The 24,246-nt window shown below is 50.7% G+C and overlaps 2 protein-coding genes across 2 annotated transcripts in view; one reads left to right on the top strand and one right to left on the bottom strand.

Moving 5' to 3' along the window:
* LOC141176153 (uncharacterized) overlaps positions 1–24,246 on the bottom strand; it is a 246,575-nt gene that overhangs the window by 48,443 nt on the left and 173,886 nt on the right. The window lies entirely within an intron of this gene.
* The window catches only part of LOC141176156 (uncharacterized), a 30,129-nt gene continuing 17,397 nt past the window's right edge, over positions 11,515–24,246 (top strand). Inside the window, exon 1 of the mRNA XM_073660155.1 lies at positions 11,515–11,579. The gene's annotated coding sequence lies outside the window, so the exon portion shown is untranslated. The remainder of the gene's footprint in view (positions 11,580–24,246) is intronic.

Here is a 24,246-nt window from a genome sequence, read left to right as displayed (position 1 = left end):
AACTCTGGTATCAAATTCCATGACAATTGTTCTGGGGTTCAGTCTGTGATGGAGCAGTAACATTGTATCCAGGACGTCGTACACACCATGCTACAGAAAGAAGACTGAAGAACGGGACGCAGCTGCAGAATACAGGAGACACAGGGTCTTGTGTAACAGTAAAAAACAGGAAAGATGTTCAACAAGTGGCCGGGGGGCTCCAGGACCAAACCAGGAGGGAGGCCTCAGTCATCAGTGGCCAATATTCCCATGAAGTGGCCACATTTACCAACCGTTCTGCAGTCACTCGTTTACCTTTGTCCAACACCTCCGTCGCTCCTTGCAGTTATTAGGCCACCACTGAAATTCTTTTCTGACTACACACAGACACGTACATAGAAACCGTGCATGCCGCCATCACCGGACACAACCAGAGTCCTGGTCCAGACCAGTGGCTTTTCCAATTCAAGTCTACTTGGGTTTATACAAGGGTCCTGTCTCTAAGAGAACCATGTGCTTTCCACTTGGAACAGCAGTAATACAGTAACACCAGGTTAATATTCTTCGGGCACAGAGATGCACAGACAGTGAACCCTCTTAAAAAGAAGAATTGGGCTGACATTCCCTAAGCAATAAGTACCCGCACAATTGGAGGGACAGATTGCTAGCCCTTGCTGCACCATGGTGTATGCCCAGTGGTGGCCACTCTTAGTCTAAGTTGGCTCTTCAGATTGCATGGTGATAAAGAACCTGAGGGCCATATACCTTCAAGAAAAAGATCTCATAAGGACACGTCGCCTTGAATTGTGAAGAACACAATAATGTTTTCCATACAATTCTATTGTGTTCTATTCAGGATATATTAAAAAAAGTCTGGTCCTTAGAAGTTATAAAATGAGGTCAATACAACCTCAGGTGAAGAACAACACATCACAAATTACACCAGGTCATCGAATATTTACCAAAAATAGACTTAAATGCAGAAACAGTGTGTGAAAAATTAAAGGGGTTGTCCAATGAAAACAAGCTCCAATCTACAGGAACCTTCATCCCCTTTAGATTGGAACGGTGGTCCGCATGCTAAAATGCTGCTCCATTCATTCTATATGAGGAGGCCATGAAGTGCGCCCGACTTTTTTGGACCGATGAGACAGAGTGGCCTTACAGAGAAGGGTCCTTGGATTGGACGCCGAGTTATGGACCCCAAAGCAGCACTGAATATGATGTACTAGTGGGAGTCCCGAGTGCAAGGGTTCAAGGTAGCCAGTAGTGGAAGACATAGTGCGCGAAACCGAAGAACAAGTAAGCAGACCTGCTGATCATCACTGCAGTGCTGAGGCCGAGTTATGGCGAAATAGGGAGCGACAGTGCGCCTCACCAGTCCTGGAGTATATTACACAGGAAGGATACTGTGTGCAAAATGCTTCATACTGTAAAGGAAACCTACAGAACACTTTGTGCCCCCCCGATATCCCTTGTATGCCGGGACGTTGCTAGGGTCCTAAAAGATCAGGGGCCAAAGCCCCAAAGTAGGTGTTTCCCCATACAACCTCCCCGCCACTTAAAAGAGGACCTATACATATATAATTAGAGTACACCATTGTTGCTAAACTAAAATACACAACTGAAAGACCAATATTCCCAAAATTACTTCTATACAAGGCAATAATAATCCCGCTACACAATGCCCTCTACCATCAACACTACACAGTGAGTACATAGTATTATGATATGACCATTGCCTCTACATAAAAAACACACTGTACAAAGACCATCTGACTTCTCACATTTCCAGCACCGTCCCCATCTATTCCCACCCTGCACAACCTCCCCATGCTGCCTGCTCTTCCGACGTGGAATAGGAACCTCAATACTTCAAAAATTATGTCATTACTATGATTACCCTCCACCAATTAATGCTACAAAGACTGTGTGCCAGATAGAGGGGACCTATAAAAATAATAGCGTCCCATAGAAAGTAGTAAAGACCCCACTGTGCTACCTAGCAAGTAATAATGCCAGATATGCTCTTATGAAAGTTTCAATATCTGAAGTGTTCCCTCCAAGCAACAAATACCGTTGAGTATCCCCTTTAAGTAATAATGCCCCCTTAAAGCCACAATCAAACTACACCCAACTACAAAGTTCTTTTTCAAGTCTATGGACGATGATTTCGGGGTGGTGAAAGAAGAAATTTCTGATGATGCACCCATTTAAAAGAAATAATGTCCGGAGTGCCCCCATAGCATCCTGTATATTGTATCATAGTCCCACAGCTCACTACACACAGTATGATGGTCCCCACAGCTCCCTATGCACTGTATGATGGTCCCCACAGATCCCTATACAGTGCATGATGATCCCCACAGCTCCCTAGACACTGTATGATGGTCCCCACAGCTCCCTACGCACTGTATGATGATCCCCACAGCTCCCTACGCACTGTATGATGATCCCCATAGCTCTCTATACCCTGTATGATGGTCCCCACAGCTCCTTATGTACTGCATAATGGTCCCCACAGCTCTTTATGCCCTGTATGATGGTACCCACAGTTCCATATGCACTGTATCATGGTCCCCACAGCTCCCTACGCTCTGTATGATGGTCCCCACAGCTCCCTATGCACTATATGATGGTCCCCACAGCTCCATATGCACTGGTATCATGGTCCCCACAGCTCCCGGCGCACTGTATGATGGTCCCCACATCTCCCTATACTCTGTATGATGGCCCCCTCATCCCCTAATCCTAGTATGTGTGGCCCCCTCACCCCCCAATCCTGGTATGTGTGGCCCCATCACTGCACACACAAAAAATAAACACTTATACTCACCTTCCTTCCTCACCTCTGCTCCAGAGCTGCTGTGTTCTGTCTGCCAGCAGCTCATGTTGGTAACTGAGCAGCGCGTGCTCTCAGTTGTCGAGGTGAGCCGCTGCTGCTGCCGGCATATTCACTCTTCTCCACGCCGGGAATATGAGTGTTGACAAGCGTGAATATGCATTCTCTTTAGTAGCGGGCACTGTAAGCAGGAGCCACGGCTCAGCGCTCCTCCGTGCCCGCTACTAAAGAGAATGAATATTCCCTCTTCTCCACGCCCATGGAAGTGGACAAGAGGGAATATTCATGTCCCTTTAGCAGCGGGCACACGTGGTACCTACAGCAGCCGCTACTGCGTGTGCCCGCTCCTCCGCCGCAACCTCCCACCCCCCCAATACTCACCTATCCTCCTCGCTCCCCCAAGGCTCACGGGCCCCATAGCAGTGGTGTGGCCTGCCACCATTGGCGGTACGCCACTAATTATGGCTTACAGCCAATGAAATCACAAAAGTCATTATCTCAGTAAATTAATAATATTTATAACATCAGCTTGAAAAATGTTTTTAAAATCTGAAATGTTGGCCTACTGAAATGTATGTTCAGTAAATGCCCTCAATACTTGGTCAGGGCTCCTTTTGCATCAATTACTGCATCAATGCGGTGTGGCATGGAGGCGATCAGCCTGTGTCCTGCTGAGGTGTTATGGAAGCCCAGGTTGCTTTGATAACAGCCTTCAGCTCATCTGCTTTGTTGGGTCTGGTGTCTCTTATTTTCTTCTTGACAATACCCCATATATTCTTTATAATAGATTCTCTATGGGGTTAAGGTCATGTGAGTTTGCTGACCAATTAAGCAGAGTGATACTGTTGTTTTTAAACCAGGTATTGGTACTTTTGGCAGTGTGGACAGGTGCCAAGTCCTGCTGGAGAATGAAATTTCCATCTCCAAAAAGCTCGTCGGCAGAGGGAAACATGAAGTGCTGTAAAATTTCCTGGTAGACGGCTGCGCTGACTTTGGTCTTGATAAAACACAGTAGACCTACACCAGCAGATGACATGGCTCCCCAAACCATCACTGATTGTGGAAACTTCACACTAGACCACAAGCAGCTTGGATTGTGACCTCTCCACTCTTCCTCCAGACTCTGGGACCTTGATTTCCAAAGGAAAATTGGAACTCTGGGACCTTGTGGATGGTGTCAATGACTGCCTTCTTGGCATTTGTCAAGTCAGCAGTCTTCCCCATGATTGTGGAGCCTACTGAAACAGACTAAGGGACATATTTAAACACTTAGGAAGCCGTTGCAGGTGTTTTTTGTTAATTATTCTAATTTACTGAGATAATGACTTTAGTGTTTTCATTGGCTGTAAGCCATAATCGTCAACATTAACAGAAATAAACACTTGAAACAGATCTCTCTGTCTGTAATGACTCTATATAATAGATCACTCTGTGTGTAATGACTCTATATAATATAGGAGTTTCACTTTTTGTATTGAAGAACTGAAATAAAATAACTTTTTGATGATATTCTAATTTAGTGAGATGCACCTGCATATGATGACTGTTGTCCCCAGTGGAATATATGCGGTGTCTATTTTGGGATATTTTAGTATACCCATGATGATACTATAGACAGCCATTATACCTGGAATGGCCCCTTCCTTGCGTGCCTTGCTTTTTTTGGCTTACATGTCTAACAATCACATATGTGTTGTGTCCCTTCCCCCATCATCCTATTTTTCTATGGCTGAATAGATATGATAGATTTTATACTCCCTGGACTCCTTTGATGGTCTTTTACCCTGCGGAGGTTTTCTTTCATATATGGACTCACTGTGTGGTGGTGAAGGTAGAGGACATTGTGTAGCAGGATCATTTTGGCCTTGTATAGTAGTAATTTTGGGAATATTGGTCTTTGTATAGTGTATTTTAGATTAGTAACAGTGGTATACTGTAATTATATATGTATAAATCCTCTTTTAAGTGGCAGGGAGGTTATATGGGGAAACATGTACTTTGGGGCTGGGGTCCCTGATCTCTTAGGACCCCAGCAACGCTCCTGCACTGGGGAAAAGCAGGGTCTGGAGGCCACTTTAATATCATCATTTTATGGATATGACGCCAAAGAAACTAATGAAGTGCTTTGCAAAGTGCCATAATTTTCACAATTCTGAAAATAAATTGTAAGTTTAGTTCCACTATAAGTGATGTTAATTCTGTTATGAGAGCTAACCTTCTGAGACAATTTATCACTGCGGTGTGTGAATTGTCACATTAAGCTTTGCTACATCTATACATAGTGAAGTTCAGGATCAGAATGCTGCAGGTCCCATCTCTTCTACAGAACAATCCCATGGAAATAAAGCTGATCATTTTATCAGATGGGATCATTAGAACTTACCTGGTTGGATCCTTTGTTTCTGGTGGTTTCTTTCCCAGGTCGTCATTAAGGCCCTTTACAATAAGCTACAAAAACTCATCGGACTTTCTGAATCTTTCAAGCGTTTTCTCCATCACAGAAAGGACAGAAAGGAGGCGCTTATCCTGGCAGAAGAGAATCACAGATATATTGTTCTACATCTTCCAGATGTTTGGATTTATCTACAGACTAATGATTAATCTCGCATGAAGAATGATAATATTATAACAGATCACAATTTTGGGTTAAAAATATTCAATTTTAAAAATATATATATATAGCAATTACATTATTCTGACAAGACCAATTTTTTGTTTTTTTCTTCCCCTTTTTCCCAAAAATAATAACTTTGTTTTTTCATTCACATAGACGGAGGGCTTGTGTTTTGTGGGACTAGTTGTTATTTGGAATGACAACATTCAATTTAGCACATAAAGTATTGAAAAATGGGGAAAAAATCAAAGTAAGGTTATTATTTTTGTTTGTTTGGGTTTTTTTATGAACATTTTTAAAAAAAATGTGGTTTGTGACCCCATTTTCATCTTGCGAAGACCTAATTTTATAAAATGATCCCATTGATGGAGTTGTCGGCTTTTTCTTGTGGAGCGATCAGTAGTTACAAGTTTCTGATTGCATTTTTGGGAGGGAAGCAGAGTGACCCAAAAACCACAACCATGGCACTTTACTGTCCTTTACAGCATTGACCCGACGTGTAATAGATTTATAGATTTACACTGTGTTCCAAATTATTATGCAAATAATATTTTCTCAGATTTTCCCAAATTACCTATATGAATTGCAGTCATTGTAATTTTCCAGTCAAATAACTATTAGAGTACAATTGAAAGGTTTTTGTACAAACTGCCTATGATAACAGTATATTTAAAAAAAAATAAAAAACTCAAACTGCACTCAAAATGCATGTTCCAAATTATTATGCACAGCAGAGTTTTCAACCTTTTCATTTTAATAAAGAACAAAAAAATGGTCATTTTTGAAATTATAAGCATTAGCAGGTTATTACAAACTGAAATCAAACAGTTTTCAACTCAAAACTTTATTCTAGGTGATGTTACATTTGCACATAGGACCGCATGTTCGAAAGGAGCTTCTGAACTCTCTCGTCCATTGAATTTGTCAGGTTTTGGATGGTTTCTGCTTCAATTGTTTTGCATGAGGACAGAATACCCTCCCAGAGCTGTTGCCTAGATGTGAACTGCCTCCCGCCATCATAGACACTCCTTTTGATGATGCTCCAGAGGTTCTCAATGGGGTTGAGGTCAGGGGAGCATGGGGGCCACACCATAAGTTTGTCCCCTTTTATGCCCATAGCAGCCAGAGATGCAGATGTGTTATGTGCAGCATGAGACGGGGCATTATCATGCATGAAATGATCTCGATGGTCCAGATGGATGGAGTGGAGGATGGCTGGTTGATGGACACCCCATGCAAATACAGCTACGGCGCTAACAAGGAGGAGGTGGAGTAATGTTTTGGGCTGGAATCATGGGGAGAGAGATTGTCGGCCCCTTTAGGATCCCTGAAGGGGTAAAGATGAACTCCATAATGTATGTGGAGTTTCTCAAACAGCACTTCCTTCCATGGTTCAAGAAGAACCGTGCATTCCGCAGCAAGATCATTTTCATGCATGATAATGCCCCGTCTCATGCTGCACATAACACATCTGCATCTCTGGCTGCTATGGGCATAAAAAGGGACAAACTTATGGTGTGGCCCCCATGCTCCCCTGACCTCAACCCCATTGAGAACCTCTGGAGCATCATCAAAAGGAGTGTCTATGATGGCGGGAGGCAGTTCACATCTAAGCAACAGCTCTGGGAGGGTATTCTGTCCTCATGCAAAACAATTGAAGCAGAAACCATCCAAAACCTGACAAATTCAATGGACGAGAGAGTTCAGAAGCTCCTTTCGAACAAGGGGTCCTATGTGCAAATGTAACATCACCTAGAATAAAGTTTGAGTTGAAAACTGTTTGATTTCAGTTTCTAATAAGCTGCTAATGCTTATAATTTCAAAAATGACAATTTTTTTGTTCTTTATTAAAATGAAAAGGTTGAAAACTCTGCTGTGCATAATAATTTGGAACATGCATTTTGAGTGCAGTTTGAGTGATTTATTTTTTAAAAAATATACTGTTGTCATAGGCAGCTTGTACAAAAACCTTTCAATTGTACTCTAAGGCTGAGTTCACACGATGCGTTTTTAATGCGTTTCCGCGGCGGTTTTGCATCTGCGGAAACGCCGCGGAAACGCATTAAAAACGCATGGTAGAAGGGCAGCAATGTTCCCCAATTGAAATCCGCATGTGCTGTGTCCATGATGCGGATTTTTCCGCAGCGTAAACGCTGCGCTCAAAAATCCGCAGCATGTCAATTAATTTTGCGGAAACGCTGCTTTTTTGCCGCCATTGACTTGCATTAGACCGCATGGAATCCGCATCACTGTATATGTTGATGCGCATTCCATGCGGTCTAATGTGCGGATGGTACCCGGGTGTGGATGAGAGGACTCTCATCCAGACCCAGGTACCATTAAAAAAAAAAGAATAAAATAAAAAATATATATATACTTACCTTCTGACGGCCCGCGCAGCGCTCCTGCTTGGTTCCCGGCACTTCGCGGTTGAATGAAGAAGGACCTTCGCTGACGTCAGAGTCATGTGACGGGTCACGTGACGCTGACGTCGGCAGGTCCTTCAGTCTTCACTGCCGGCAGCCGGGATCGAGCGAAGCAGGACACTGGGGGCCATCAGAGGGTAAAGTATATATTTATTTTTTTGACATTCACACACTATATAAATCCATGCCGGCTGCATCGATTTATATAGTGTGAAGTTGACAAGCACTTTCCAAGTGATGCTAAAATCGCTTGGGAAGCGCTTGTTAACCCGCATGCGGAAATGAAAGTGAAGACCGCTTCATTTCCGCATGTCCCTGGCAGGGAACCGCATGTACAATCCGCATGTACAATCCGCATGTGGTTTTTCCTGCCAGGGAGATGCAGAAATGCTCAGGAAAAAATCCTGAGCATTTCTGCATCGTGTGCACATACCCTAATAGTTATTTGACTGGAAAATTACAATGACTGCAATTCATATAGGTAATTTGGGAAAATCTGAGAAAATATTATTTGCATAATAATTTGGAACACAGTGTACATATTTTGAAAGATTGTACTTAAATCAATGCAGCAGTAACAAATATTGTTTTACGCTTTTTCTTTTTTATAGTTGGCCAGAAAACCGCAGAACCTTAAGCAGAAAATGACATGAATGAGAACATCTGGCCGGCTTGTACAGGATCCGGGGGTGTTACGTACAAGGAAAAGTTCCCAGAATAAGGATTTGCTTCATTTTGGTGCAGAGTTTCTAGTAGTTTCTGGTTGCTACTGTTACAGGCAGATGCCGTCTGCATAATACAGCCAGCACCGCCTCAACCCCCTCCATGCATGTGGACCCCGGCACAAACACTCAGGTACATCCTTTTATGCTAAGACATTAATAATTCTACAATTATCACACACAACTTATATACAGAAACCTCCCAACCGTCCCCGATCCAATGGGACTGTCCGGCTGTCGCTGGAGGTCGGGGCTATGCCCTGACGAGCCGTGTTCTGTCAGGACAGTCAGTGTAGTACAAGAATGTCTCATGCCGTGAATGCTGCTGTGATCGCTCCTGGAGAGGGGCAGCATCCGCTCCGTACACCTCGTACACACACGGCTCCGCTCCGCACGCCTCGTACACGCGCGGCTCCGCTTCGCACGCCTCGTACACACACCGCTCCGCTCCACACGCCTCGTACACGCCCGGCTCCGCTCCGTCCACCTCGTACACGCCCGGCTCCGCTCCACACGCCTCGTACACGCCCGGCTCCGCTCCGCACGCCTCGTACACGCCCGGCTCAGCTCCGCACGCCTCGTACACCTCGTACACTCGCGGCTCCGCTCCGTACGCCTCATGCACGCCCGGCTCCGCTCCGCATGCCTCGTACACGCCCGACTCCGCTCCGCACGCCTCGTACACGCCCGGCTCCGCTACGCACGCCTCGTACACGCCCGGCTCAGCTCCGCACGCCTCGTACACACCCGGCTCAGCTCCGCTCCGCACGCCTTGTACACACGCGGCTCTGCTCCGTACGCCTCGTACACACGCGGCTCTGCTCCGTACGCCTCGTACACGCCCGGCTCAGCTCCGCTCCGCACGCCTCGTACACGCCCCGCTCAGCACGCCTCGTACACGCCCGGCTCTGCTCCGTACGCCTCGTACACGCGCGGCTCCGCTCCGTACGCCTCGTACACGCGCGGCTCAGTTCCGCACGCCTCGTACACGCGCGGCTCTGCTCCGCACGCCTCGTACACGCCCGGCTCTGCTCCGCACGCCTCGTACACGCGCGGCTCTGCTCCGTACGCCTCGTACACGCGCGGCTCTGCTCCGTACGCCTCGTACACGCGCGGCTCTGCTCCGTACGCCTCGTACACGCGCGGCTCAGCTCCGCACGCCTCGTACACGCCCGGCTCTGCTCCGCACGCCTCGTACACGCCGGCTCAGCTCCGCACGCCTCGTACACGCGCGGCTCTGCTCCGCACGCCTCGTACACGCCCGGCTCTGCTCCGCACGCCTCGTACACGCGCGGCTCTGCTCCGCACGCCTCGTACACGCGCGGCTCCGCTCCGTACGCCTCGTACACGCGCGGCTCCGCTCCGTACGCCTCGTACACGCGCGGCTCCGCTCCGTACGCCTCGTACACGCGCGGCTCCGCTCCGTACGCCTCGTACACGCGCGGCTCCGCTCCGTACGCCTCGTACACGCGCGGCTCCGCTCCGTACGCCTCGTACACGCGCGGCTCCGCTCCGCACGCCTCGTACACGCCCGGCTCAGCTCCGCACGCCTCGTACACGCCGGCTCAGCTCCGCACGCCTCGTACACGCGCGGCTCCGCTCCGCACGCCTCGTACACGCCCGGCTCCGCTCCGCACGCCTCGTACACGCCCGGCTCCGCTCCGCACGCCTCGTACACGCCCGGCTCCGCTCCGCACGCCTCGTACACGCCCGGCTCAGTTCCGCACGCCTCGTACACGCGCGGCTCCGCCCCGTACACCTCGTACACACGCGGCTCCGCTCCGTACGCCTCGTACACACGCGGCTCCGCGCGCCTCGTACACGCCCGGCTCCGCTCCGCGCGCCTCGTACACACCCGGCTCCGCTCCGCACACCTCGTACACACGCGGCTCCGCTCCGTACACCTCGTACACACGCGGCTCTGCTCCGTACACCTCGTACACACGCGGCTCCGCTCCGTACACCTCGTACACACGCGGCTCCGCTCCGTACACCTCGTACACACGCGGCTCTGCTCCGTACACCTCGTACACACGCGGCTCTGCTCCGTACACCTCGTACACACGCGGCTCTGCTCCGTACACCTCGTACACACGCGGCCCGCTCCGTACACCTCGTACACACACGGCTCTGCTCCGTACACCTCGCACACACACGGCTCTGCTCCGTACACCTCGTACACACGCGGCCCGCTCCGTACACCTCGTACACGCGCGGCTCTGCTCCGTACACCTCGTACACACACGGCTCCGCTCCGTACACCTCGTACACACGCGGCTCTGCTCCGTACACCTCGTACACACGCGGCTCTGCTCCGTACACCTCGTACACACGCGGCTCCGCTCCGTACACCTCGTACACGCGGCTCTGCTCCGTACACCTCGTACACACACGGCTCCGCTCCGTACACCTCGTACACACACGGCTCCGCTCCGTACACCTCGTACACACGCGGCTCTGCTCCGTACACCTCGTACACACACGGCTCCGCTCCGTACACCTCGTACACACGCGGCTCTGCTCCGTACACCTCGTACACACGCGGCTCTGCTCCGTACACCTCGTACACACGCGGCTCTGCTCCGTACGCCTCGTACACACACTGCTCTGCTCCGTACACCTTGTACACACGCGGCTCTGCTCCGTACACCTCGTACACACACGGCTCTGCTCCGTACACCTCGTACACACACGGCTCTGCTCCGTACACCTCGTACACACGCGGCTCTGCTCCGTACACCTCGTACACACACGGCTCTGCTCCGTACACCTTGTACACACGCGGCTCTGCTACATCCACACTGTAAACCCCTCCTGACCCCACACATAAACTTCAGCTCATCCAGCACCATGACAACCAGCACAGCAGAGTCCTGCATCCACTGAGGCCCCTGATCATGTGATCCCTGACTCCTCCCCTCCTGTGACCTCATCACAGCTCCTGTGCGCACAGACACAGAGCAGCCATATATGTGGTGGCGGCTCTGCACGTGCAGGTATGTGGAGACCCCCATTACTGGGCGCAGGGGGCATTAACCCCTTCAGCACGGAGACTCTTTTGGGGTCTTGTGTTGCCCCTTTATAAGATTCATAAGGTTTCTGTTCTGTTTCCTGTAATAGATACATACGACCCAACTATGGAGACAGGAAGGGAGGAAACGTATTGTTCTCATAGTACAGGACCCCTTTACTGGCCCCACAGTGTAATGCCCCCATTATGCCCCTTATGCAGGATGTATGATGCCCCCCACAGTGTAATGCCCCATTATGCCCCTTATGCAGTATGTATGATGCCCCCCACAGTATAATGCCCCCATTATGCCCCTTATGCAGAATGTATGATGCCCCCCACAGTGTAATGCCCCCATTATGCTCCTTATGCAGGATGTATGATGCCCCACACAGTGTAATGCCCCCATTATGCCCCTTATGCAGTATGTATGATGCCCCCACATAGTGTAATTACCCCATTATGCCCCTTATGCAGAATGTATGATGCCCCCCACAGTGTAATGACCCCATTATGCCCCTTATGCAGGATGTATGATGCCCCCACACAGTGTAATGCCCCCATTATGCCCCTTATGCAGGATGTATGATGCCCCCCACAGTGTAATGCCCCTTATGCAGTATGTATGATGCCCCCACACAGTGTAATGCCCCCATTATGCTCCTTATGCAGTATGTATGATGCCCCCCATAATGCCCCTTATGCAGGATGTATGATGCCCCCCACAGTGTAATGCCCCCATTATGCCCCTTATACAGGATGTATGATGCCCCCACACAGTGTAATGCCCCCATTATGCAGGATGTATGATGCCCCCACACAGTGTAATGCCCCCATTATGCCCCTTATGCAGGATGTATGATGCCCCCCACAGTGTAATGCCCCCATTATGCCCCTTATACAGTATGTATGTGTGGCACCCCAGGGGTCTGGTTTCCACAGTAACAGCAATGTTATGTCTGAGAGCAGGTGGGAGGTCTCTTGGTCAGGGATCCTGTGCATGCCACACCTCCTGCCCAGTCCTGGGAGGGGAAGAACTTCCCCTATATAAACCTAGGGCTGAGGCAGGGTTAGTGAGTAGAGAAGAAGTAGAGACAGAGAAGCAGCTATAGGAAAAGAACATCAGGAGCTCTGTGGGAGCAGTGCTACAAGGAGTCAGGGGCTGGCAGCTGCAGAGCTCGCCCTGACTGAGAAGTTATCACCGGACCCGGAGTCCGAGGCTGTGGGGACTAACTCCTATCCAGCAGCAGAAACCGACCGGCAGGGGATTGCAGGTCCTCTGGCCCAGAAACCCGAAGGCACGGTCACACGCGTGGGACCAGCACCGCCGTCGTGGAGCGGACGCCACTAGAAGGCCCCGAGTCACCGGCCATACGGGTGAGCACCACACGGTACACTCAGGGACGTGGGCTACTTATACCCGCCTCTAGCAAGGTAGCCAGAAGAGTACAGTCAGTTTGGGAGGCCTACAACTCCGCCTGGCCAGGGGAGATCCCATCTGCTCAAGGACTGACCAGGCCCCGATCGCTAGCCAGTACTCCGGGAGGGTCTATCTTTATCACCAGTAAAGACCCTGAATTACACCGCATCGTCTCTGAGTGATTCCTGCTACCCCCATCATCCACGTCGGCTGCCCTGAGGCCATACCCCTCCCGTTGGGGGTGATACTATCACGCTGCACAATCCTACCACCGGCCTCAGCGGTCTGCCCTGCAGCAGCAGCTCCTTAGCTGTACTCAACGGGTGGCGTAGTCGTCCAACATCTACCGCTAATACATCGCCGCTCAGTTTGACTCCCTGGGTACGGACCGGGTCACCGCCACGAGACTACAACCCTCAACAGACCGCGCGACCAAGGCCCAGGGGTGCGTCAACTTTTGGCGTAGTCGGCAGGATTTCGTGCCCGCAACCACCGGGTACTGCGTGCCTGAAAAAGACTGTTCAAACATACCAGTGGTGAAGATTCCCGCCATCCGGCGCCATCTTCAGCCTTCCTCCCGCCATCGGTGAAGATTCCCGCCATCCGGCGCCATTTTCAGCCTTCTTCCCGCCTTCCGTGGAGTTTTCCCGCCGTTGGACGCCATCTTGAAGACGCCGCGCGGGAAAAAGAGGGCCGTGGACTCCAAAAGCGCGCGAGAACTGAAGCCCCGCCTCACGTCCAGACGTCGCGTAAGGTCCTGGAAGGAGCCCAGCTGACGTCACAGGAGCGCGACGGAAGGTCCTCAACCCTGACGATCCACTGCGGAGCCGCGGCCTACGGAAGAGGATCATCGCAAGGTAGGCCACGGTCCACTAGGGGGGAGAAGGATGTCGGATACGGAGGAGAGCTTCACCGCTTCAACCCCCGCCAGCGCCACCGCCGTTGCGGTCATGCCTTTCACCATGCCCTATATCCCGGGGGCAGCCTGGCTACCCCAGTACTCTGGGGAGTCACATACCCTGCATGACTTTAGAGAAAAGCTGGATAGCCTCTTCCACGTGTACCCCCTCACAGAGGAGCAAAAAGTGAGCATCCTGGTGGCCCAATTAACCGGGGCAGCCCAAAGGGAGGTAAAGTCCTGGCCACCTGGAGGGAGGACTGTCGCAGGGATACTAACCCGGCTGAGGGACACCTTTGATACCCGCACCTCAGCCGAGATCAAGCTTAGATTCTACGGGTGCAAACAGCGGGCACATGAGAGTATAAGGGACTATGCCCTGAACCTACAAGAGGCCCTGAGAGCCATTAAGCAGACCGACCCTGACGGCGTGGGAGACGAGGACAGGCTGTTGACTGAACAATTTATAGAGGGTTTATATTGCAATGCCCACCGAACCCAGTTGCGGGCAATGGCCTTACAGGACCCTCATCTGGGATTTGCACAGTTCAAGGACAGAGCCATCCGGGTGCTTCGAGAACCGGCACCAGGTGGCGTTGTGACCCCCAGACGCCCCACTACCACTTACCACCAGGAGGCGGCGCCCTTGTCGGCAGGGCCTGTGGGAGCTGGTGCGCAGGCTTTGAACAATGACCCGGCTCCAGACCTGCACCATCAGGTCCAAGAGCTAGCTAAAAGCGTTGCTGCGCTAACCCGAACTGTGCAGTCTTTACAGGTTTCCACTCCAGGGAAGATCCAGCTGGCATCCGGACCGGAGGACATCCCGTGGCGTCGACCAAGGAGGACCCCACCGGCCAGAGGAAGACCCAGCGACCGATACAACGAGGACGGACGACCCATCTGCCGCCGCTGCAATCAACCCGGACATATGGCAAGGTACTGTCCTTTAAACTGGCACAACCTGGGGTAGAGGGCCAACCCCCAGGAAAAAGATCACCAGGCCCATCGAACTGGCGCGACAAATATGTGGGAGGACGTCCAGTCTTACCCGTGGTACTGGATGGCATTCCTATGAGTGCCCTACTGGACACCGGGTCACAGGTCACCACCATCCCGTACGTGCTCTTCAAGCAGTACTGGAATGACTCGGATATCACCCGCTACCCTGACGACGACTTGAGTATCATCGCCAGCAATGGTCAGCCCGTGCCACAGATTGGATTTAAAGAGGTGACCATTAAAATTGGTAGAGTCGAACTGGCAGCACAGGGACTGATCATTGTAGACATTGACAAACACGAGAGTCACCCAAAGATAACTCTAGGAACTAATGTAATTGAAAATTGTCTTGCAGAGGTGATTTTCCTTTTACAGCAGGTTGCCAAGAACGCCAGCTCCGGCCAGCAGCGAGTGCTCCAGAAAGAGATCCGGGCACTGATGCGACGGCAACAGCTAGAACTCTCCGGTGGTGAGATTGGTAGCGTGCGAATGTGTGACCCTTTCCCTATTGCCATGCCCCCGAAAAGTGAAATGATGATTTGGTGCCGGGCAGCTATTGGTCTGAGAGGTAGAGATTACCAGGCAATGGTAGAACCAGTTTACTCAGACAGTAGGCCCACCATTTTGACAGCACGGGGGGTGGTCCATGTACGCCATGGGAGGGTGCCCGTTCGCATAATAAATATCGGGAAGAGGGAAGTGTACCTGCCCCGGTATGCCACGCTAGCCAAATTGTATACCATCAATCAAGATTCCATACAGTCCGTAGAACCCTTGCCTCCATCTTCCCCGGAGGAAGGTAACGGCTCTCAGAAAACAATGGAGGACTGGTGTCAGCAACTACATTTGGGTACTGACTCCACTCCCTCACACCAGAAACAGGGAGTCTATCGGGTGGTTCAAGAGTACGAGAGAGTGTTTAGTAAACACCCGTTAGACTTCGGGCGAGTCAAGGGGGTAGAACACCACATCCCCACGGGAGACCATCCTCCCATAAAAGAGAGGTATCGACCCGTACCCCCTGCACACTACCAACACGCCAAGGGGATGCTTAGAGACATGAAGGAGGCTGGGGTGATCAGGGATCGCTGTAGCCCCTGGGCAGCTCCACTAGTCTTAGTCAAAAAGAAAGACAACACCATGAGGATGTGTGTAGATTACCGGAAAATCAACCGTATCACACACAAGGATGCGTACCCCTTACCAAGGATAGAGGAGTCTTTGGCTGCTTTAAGATCTGCTAACTTCTTCTCTACCTTGGATCTCACTAGTGGGTACTGGCAGGTTCCTGTAGCAGAGGCGGACCGGGAGAAGACCGCATTCACCACCCCGATGGGACTTAGCGAGTTTACCTGCATGCCGTTCGGACTCTGCAACGCACCAGGAACCTTCCAACGATTAATGGAGTGCTGTCTGGGCCACAGAAACTTCGAGACGGTCCTGCTGTACCTGGACGATGTCATCGTATATTCCAAGACGTATGAGGACCACCTGAAACACCTGGCGGAAGTGTTCGAAGCTCTGGCAAGCTACGGCCTAAAGGTGAAACCCTCCAAGTGTCACCTCCTGAAACCAAAGGTGCAGTACCTGGGACACGTGGTGAGCGCTGATGGAGTGGCTCCCGACCCTGATAAGATCACCGCAATTAAGGAATGGCCAAGTCCCTCCAGTGTAAAGGAAGTGCGGCAGTTCCTCGGGTTGGTAGGCTATTACCGCAGATTCATCCCCGGTTTCACCAAAAAGGCAGCTCCTATGCAGGACCTCCTGATAGGCCAGTCCCGGAAGGCCAAGAACCAGAAGCCACCCTTCAGATGGGAGAAGTTAGAAGAAGAATCCTTCCGCCAGCTGAAGATGGCCCTCACGGGGGATGAAATCCTGGCGTACCCTGATTACAGCCAGCCCTTTATCCTCTACACCGACGCAAGTAACATCGGGCTAGGAGCCGTGCTGTCCCAGATCCAGCAGGGGAAAGAACGAGTAATTGCTTACGCCAGCCGAAAACTGCGACCCACCGAGAGAAACCCTGAGAATTACAGCTCATTTAAGCTAGAGTTCCTGGCAGTGGTGTGGGCAGTCACCGAACGCTTTAAGCATTACCTCGCTTCCTCCCGGTTCACCGTGTACACGGATAACAACCCGTTGACACACCTGGACACAGCAAGACTCGGTGCCCTAGAGCAGAGATGGATGGCCCGTCTGTCCAACTACGAGTTCACAATCAAATACCGGGCAGGACGCTCCAATACCAACGCGGACGCCCTGTCCAGGATGCCAAACCTACCGGACGTAGGAGAAGATCCAGAGGGACTGGAAGAAGTCGAACTCCCCGCGTTCCACCGTCATGGGACTATCCAGTATTCCCACCGGGTAAGGAGTAAGCAAGCTGCTACGTTTAATCCCTTGCCTCACTACAACTGGGCGGAAACGCAAGACAGTGACCCTGCCGTCCGACTGGTGAAGGAGATGCTGACTCGGCCAGAGGCTCGCCTTGACCCAGACGCTCCGGAGGAAGCCAAGCAACTGTGGGCTGAGAAGAGTCGACTGTTCCTTTATAAGGGGAAGTTGTGCCGCCGAATGGTTAACTCCCGGACGCATGAACTAATCTGGCAAGTAGTGGTGCCACGAAGAGACGCAGCCGTGGTGATGGAGGCATACCACGACGGGGCTGGACACTTCGGATGGAAGAAGCTGGAGTTCCTGCTGCGCGGGCGGTTCCACTGGGTAGGCATGAGGGGAACCATCGAGAGGTGGTGCAGAGACTGTGGCCCGTGCAACCTAAGAAGGAAGGACCGTGCCAGCCAGAAGACTCCCCTGCAGTCCATCGTCACCCGGCAGCCGTTGGAACTGGTAGCCTTGGATCATGTAAAACTGACCCCAAGCAGAAGTGGCTACGTCTACGCACTAACCATCGTGGATCACTACTCCCGGTTCTTGGTTGTCGTCCCCGTCAAGGACTTAACAGCTCGAACAGCAGCTAGAGCCTTCCAGCAGCATTTCTGCCGTCCACACGGGTACCCGGACCAAGTGTTGACAGACCAGGGACCTGCCTTTGAAGCGGAGGTCTTCCAAGAATTCTGCACTCTGTATGGCTGCCGGAAGATAAGGACGACACCCTATCATCCGCAAACTAATGGACTTTGTGAGAAAATGAACCAGGTGGTGATAGATCTTCTGAAAACATTGCCCCTGGAAGAACGCAGTCTGTGGCCTGAGAGGCTGCCCGACCTAGTGGACCTATACAACCACATCCCGGTAGGTTCCACCAACTGTACCCCGGCTTACCTGATGAGGGCAAGACCTGGTAAGCTACCTGTTGACCTGGAGATGGGAGTCCTGACACCCGAGGACACTTCACCAGAAGCAGACTGGGACACAGAGAGGCAGCAGCAGTACCGGAAAGTACAGGAGAGCGTGGAGCGAAGTCTCTGTCAAGCTAGGGAAAGACAAGAGAAAACTTACAACCAGTATGCTCCCGCTGTTCCCCTGGTACCCGGAGAGCAGGTCTTGAAGAGGAAAAGGCGGCTCCACAAGTTGGACGACCAGTGGGAGAAGGACCCGTACATCGTACTGCCCTCAAGCCACGACAACCCAAAGGTCTGTACCATCAGTAAAGACGGAGGGGAAACCACAACCATTGTATCCCGGGATCACCTGAAGAAGTGTCCCGAACAGCTACGGAACCCTGAAGAGGAACAAGAAGACCCTCGACCCGTAGAGGAAAGGGAAGATATGGTTAGTACTGTGCTCGGAGACTTCCCTCGGTCTTGGACTCAAGTCAATGGCGCAGTTGTGGTACCCGTCCTCACGTTCCTCCAACCAGCATCCCAAGTGCCTACGGAGCAACAGGTAGAACTGGAAGAGCAGCCGGTCCAGGAGGCAGAAGACTCCACACAAGCAGAACAGGAGGATCAACCCTCTGCTTGCAGTGAGCCTGCCATATCCCTAGTGAGCCAAAGAGCCGGTAGACAGCTGCCCAGTTTACCCTTGACAGCTCCTACACCCTGTAGTTCAGGGCTAGACAGTCAGCTCCGTAGGTCCACTAGGGCCACTAGAGGCCAGTTACCCGCACGTTGGAGGATTTGAAGTGTATAAATTGTTTTATTTGTGGTTACCTGTTTTTCTTGTTGCTTGTGTATAATTATGTGTTTCTAGTTATTTATAGGAGTCCTTGGTGGATTTACCGGGAATCCTTGTACATGGTTGGAGCGTAACCTAGGAATGGACTAAAGACTGTTAAGGACTCGGGGCAGGACAGACCCCTACCTGGTTACGTCTCCCTGTTTTGGTGAAATGGACACCTTGCTTTTCTTCAAAAACTGCACCCGGTTGCGGACACGCCGTAACCATCTTTGTGTTTTTCTTATTGTACTATTATTGTTTATACCTTGTTATGTTTAAAAATATGTTTAGTCCCGGAGTACTAAATTTCACTAGGGGGGAATGTGGCACCCCAGGGGTCTGGTTTCCACAGTAACAGCAATGTTATGTCTGAGAGCAGGTGGGAGGTCTCTTGGTCAGGGATCCTGTGCATGCCACACCTCCTGCCCAGTCCTGGGAGGGGAAGAACTTCTCCTATATAAACCTAGGGCTGAGGCAGGGTTAGTGAGTAGAGAAGAAGTAGAGACAGAGAAGCAGATATAGGAAAAGAACATCAGGAGCTCTGTGGGAGCAGTGCTACAAGGAGTCAGGGGCTGGCAGCTGCAGAGCTCGCCCTGACTGAGAAGTTATCACCGGACCCGGAGTCCGAGGCTGTGGGGACTAACTCCTATCCAGCAGCAGAAACCGACCGGCAGGGGATTGCAGGTCCTCTGGCCCAGAAACCCGAAGGCACGGTCACACGCGTGGGACCAGCACCGCCGTCGTGGAGCGGACGCCACTAGAAGGCCCCGAGTCACCGGCCATACGGGTGAGCACCACACGGTACACTCAGGGACGTGGGCTACTTATACCCGCCTCTAGCAAGGTAGCCAGAAGAGTACAGTCAGTTTGGGAGGCCTACAACTCCGCCTGGCCAGGGGAGATCCCATCTGCTCAAGGACTGACCAGGCCCCGATCGCTAGCCAGTACTCCGGGAGGGTCTATATTTATCACCAGTAAAGACCCTGAATTACACCGCATCGTCTCTTGAGTGATTCCTGCTACCCCCATCATCCGCGTCGGCTGCCCTGAGGCCATACCCCTCCCGTTGGGGGTGATACTATCACGCTGCACAATCCTACCACTGGCCTCAGCGGTCTGCCCTGCAGCAGCAGCTCCTTAGCTGTACTCAACGGGTGGCGTAGTCGTCCAACATCTACCGCTAATACAGCGCCACTTAGTCTGACTCCCTGGGCACGGACCGGATCACCGCCACGAGACTACAACCCTCAAGAGATCCGGCTCCGGGTAAGCTCCCTCGTGCGCAACGCAGCGCGACACAGGCCCAGGGGCGCGTCATATGATGCCCCCCCACAGTGTAATGCCCCCATTATGCTTCTTATGCAGTATGTATGATGCTCCCCCCCCACAGTGTAATGGCCCCCATTATGCCCCTTATGCAGGATGTATGATGCCCCCCACAGTGTAATGCCCCCATTATGCCCCTTATACAGGATGTATGATGCCCCCACACAGTGTAATGCCCCCATTATGCTCCTTATGCAGGATGTATGATGCCCCCACACAATGTAATGCCCCCATTATGCCCCTTATGCAGGATGTATGATGCCCCACACAGTGTAATGCCCCCATTATGCCCCTTATACAGGATGTATGATGCCCCCACACAGTGTAATGCCCCCATTATGCTCCTTATGCAGGATGTATGATGCCCCCACACAGTGTAATGCCCCCATTATGCCCCTTATACAGTATGTATGATGCCCCACACAGTGTAATGCCCCCATTATGCCCCTTATGCAGTATGTATGATGCCCACACAGTGTAATGCCCCTTATGCAGGATGTATGATGCCCCCACACAGTGTAATGCCCCCATTATGCCCCTTATGCAGTATGTATGATGCCCACACAGTGTAATGCCCCCATTATGCCCCTTATGCAGGATGTATGATGCCCCACACAGTGTAATGCCCCTTATGCAGGATGTGTGATGCCCCACACAGTGTAATGCCCCCATTATGCCCCTTATGCAGGATGTATGATGCCCCCGTTATGCCCCTCATGCAGGATGTATGATGCCCCCACACAGTGTAATGCCCCCATTATGCCCCTTATGCAGTATGTATGATGCCCCCAGACAGTGTAATGCCCCCATTATGCCCCTTATCCAGGATGTATGATGCCCCCACACAGTGTAATGCCCCCATTATGCCCCTTATGCAGGATGTATGATGCCCCCCACAGTGTAATGCCCCCATTATGCCCCTTATGCAGGGTGTATGATGCCCCCACAGAGTAATGCCCCCATTATGCCCCTTATGCAGGATGTATGATGCCCCCACACAGTGTAATGCCCCTTATGCAGGATGTATGATGCCCCCACACAATGTAATGCCCCCATTATGCCCCTTATGCAGGATGTATGATGCCCCCACACAGTGTAATGCCCCCATTATGCCCCTTATCCAGGATGTATGATGCCCCCACACAGTGTAATGCCCCATTATGCCCCTTATGCAGGATGTACGATGCCCCCCCACAGTGTAATGCCCCCCATTATGCCCCTTATGTAGTATGTATGATGCCCCACACAGTGTACTGCCCCCATTATGCCCCTTATGCAGGATGTATGATGCCCCCACAGTGTAATGCCCCCCATTATGCCCCTTATGCAGTATGGATGATGCCCTCACACAGTATAATGTTCCCACAGTACCGCCTGAGGTTCTGCAGTGGAATAATCCCGCTGCACTTGGTTTTTCCTCTGCCTGCTCCCCTACATGTAGACCCTTGAGCATGTATACATGCATGTAGGGGAGCAGGCCTTACCAGATATCGAGGCTTTGTACAGTAATATATCGCATGAGGATTATATCAGAGGAGTAAGATGTTTATAGAAATTGAGATCAGTAGAGTGTAGAAGACATAATGACTTCATGGACAATCTTCTAAAATTCATTCTTACTCATAACGTCTTTCTTTTTGACAGGAAGTACTTACCCGAGCTCAGGGTTACTGCGATGGGGAGCCCCTGTACCCCCTCATCTGCTAATCTATTCCTGGGCTGGTGGGAGGAAACCAACATACTCAGGGATGATTATAAGTGGTGGCATCCATATATTGGGGCATGATATAGATATATTGACAACATTTTTATCATCCGGTCAGGGACGAGTGAACAGTTTCTTGAATTTGGAACTCAATATCCATAGAGTGGGCCTTAGATTTATATCAGAGTTTAATTATTACCAGTTGCCTTTCCTTGATGTACCAATCAAGAAAGTACGGGATGGGAGCCAGGGCTGTGGAGTCGGTAAGCCAAACCTTCGACTCCTACTCCTAAATTTCCATGACACTGTCTCCGACTTCACGACTCCGACTCCCTCATACATGGCTCATGTTTAAGTGATAAATTTACAGTAGGACAAATTTTTCTCAGCTAAAAGTCTAGACCCTTAGATCAGGAATAGGAAAGACATTTATAGGACATTTCATAACTTTCCCAAATTCTTATGAAAAAATATTCCTCACAAACTGCATTGAACTATTGTACCCAATTTATTACATATTTTAGGCGCCGGAGTGGGTCAATTTTATACCGACTCCAACTCCACCAAAATGGGCACTGACTCCACAGCCCTTGTTTGGACCCTAGGGACACTCATCTACCATAAACTATTAAAGTGGCATAGCCACCACCGCATCCTACTTAAAAAAAAAAAACAAAAAAAAAACAATATCCAAGGGCCAATGTTTACAGTTGAGAAGAAACTGCTCTGTCACAGATCTTAATATACAGGCAATAGACATAAACACCAGATTCAGGGAAAAAGGTACCCACAGTACATTTTGGATTCCGCATGATTGTTTGCAGAAAAACAGGAGAGACAGACACTCCTACATACCTAACCAAGACACCAAGAAAAATATGGGATAACACAAGTAATAGGAATTTGTGACAATCAGAGTGACCATATCTTTAATATCCTCAGAAAACACTAGGATGTACTTGTGGCCGACCTGGACCTGAGGGTTCTGTGTGATCTACTCCCACAATAACTTTCAGAAAGGGTTGGTCAATTAGGGACCGTTTAGCGCATAGTTTCTGAAAAAACTGCACCCAAGGGGACATGGCTAGATAGATGAATCTGTGGTTTCTTTAGATGTGTAGAAAGTTGTACATGTAATTGGATGAGACCATGTAAATCTTTCTTGAGTTCCTCTACAGGTGAAACCTTTTTCCAGAGGGATTATTCCAACTGTAAAACCTCAGGACTTGTATATGTGGCCACATGCACCTGCCCCCTAGATTATGTATGCACGACCAAGAGGCCGTCTTAGAGGAGTGTGGAGGGGGCATTTGGGCAAAATACGCCATGGTTGGGTGCCACGGGTGTGTCAGAGGTGACAGTTGCCCTGCAGGGGTTTGCAGGAGATCTCCACGTTTGGCAATGCAGGCAGCTGCCTAGATGGGAGGCTGTGTTTAGGACCCAGATTCTACCTCCATTTAGTCTGGGTGTATATATACCTGGTGTGTCTATGTTGACGTCGCCGGGTATACTCATTTCTACTTGGAACTTGGCTGAAGCAGCATCACGTTCTCTTTGGAGTCTTTAGGCCGTGTGCCCTGTTGGAGTTTCTTCTAAAGCGAAGTTGTAATTCCCCTGTGTTGTCTTCCCCTTTTGTCTTTAGAGTGCTAGCGGAGGTTGACTAGCGCTCATCTCCTTCCACCCCTAGCTATAACCTTATGCCAGGGATAGTTGGGTGAGGCATGTGATGGGCAACAGCTGCGGAGGCTGTATAGGGACGTTAGGGGGAGACTGGATGATGCTAGTCCAGATTAGGAGGTCACCTCTTCCCCCTTTTCCCTAGTGTCTGGGCTCCCTTTCCCTTTCTCCTCTGTGTTGCACTCAAACCTGGCTTGACATCGGTACACCCCATTAGTGAGACATATGAACAGTGCACATTGAGGTGAAACAAGAGACTTCTCCTTTTGCATCATTGAGGTGGTTAAACCCAATGTGAGAGGTGGTGATCTCAATAGATGTATCCTCAAAAAGGAAAGTGAGTGGATTTCCAGACTGGATTCACAAGGCCCTAAGTGACTGAGCAAATTTCCTATGCCTGTTTTGTATGAATACAGACCCATTCCGGATTACATTTTAGGATTTTATACTCTACCCATTGCTACTCAGTTCCCTGTGAACGAGGTTCACATATTGTTTTACTTCATCAA

The sequence above is a fragment of the Phyllobates terribilis genome, unplaced genomic scaffold (genome assembly GCF_046119375.1).
Source record: "Phyllobates terribilis strain yellow unplaced genomic scaffold, ASM4611937v1 Scaffold_17__1_contigs__length_24005725, whole genome shotgun sequence".
Lineage (NCBI taxonomy): Eukaryota > Metazoa > Chordata > Amphibia > Anura > Dendrobatidae > Phyllobates > Phyllobates terribilis.
The sequence above is the reverse complement of the archived record's forward strand: the minus strand, read 5'-3'. Positions and strand labels throughout refer to the sequence as shown.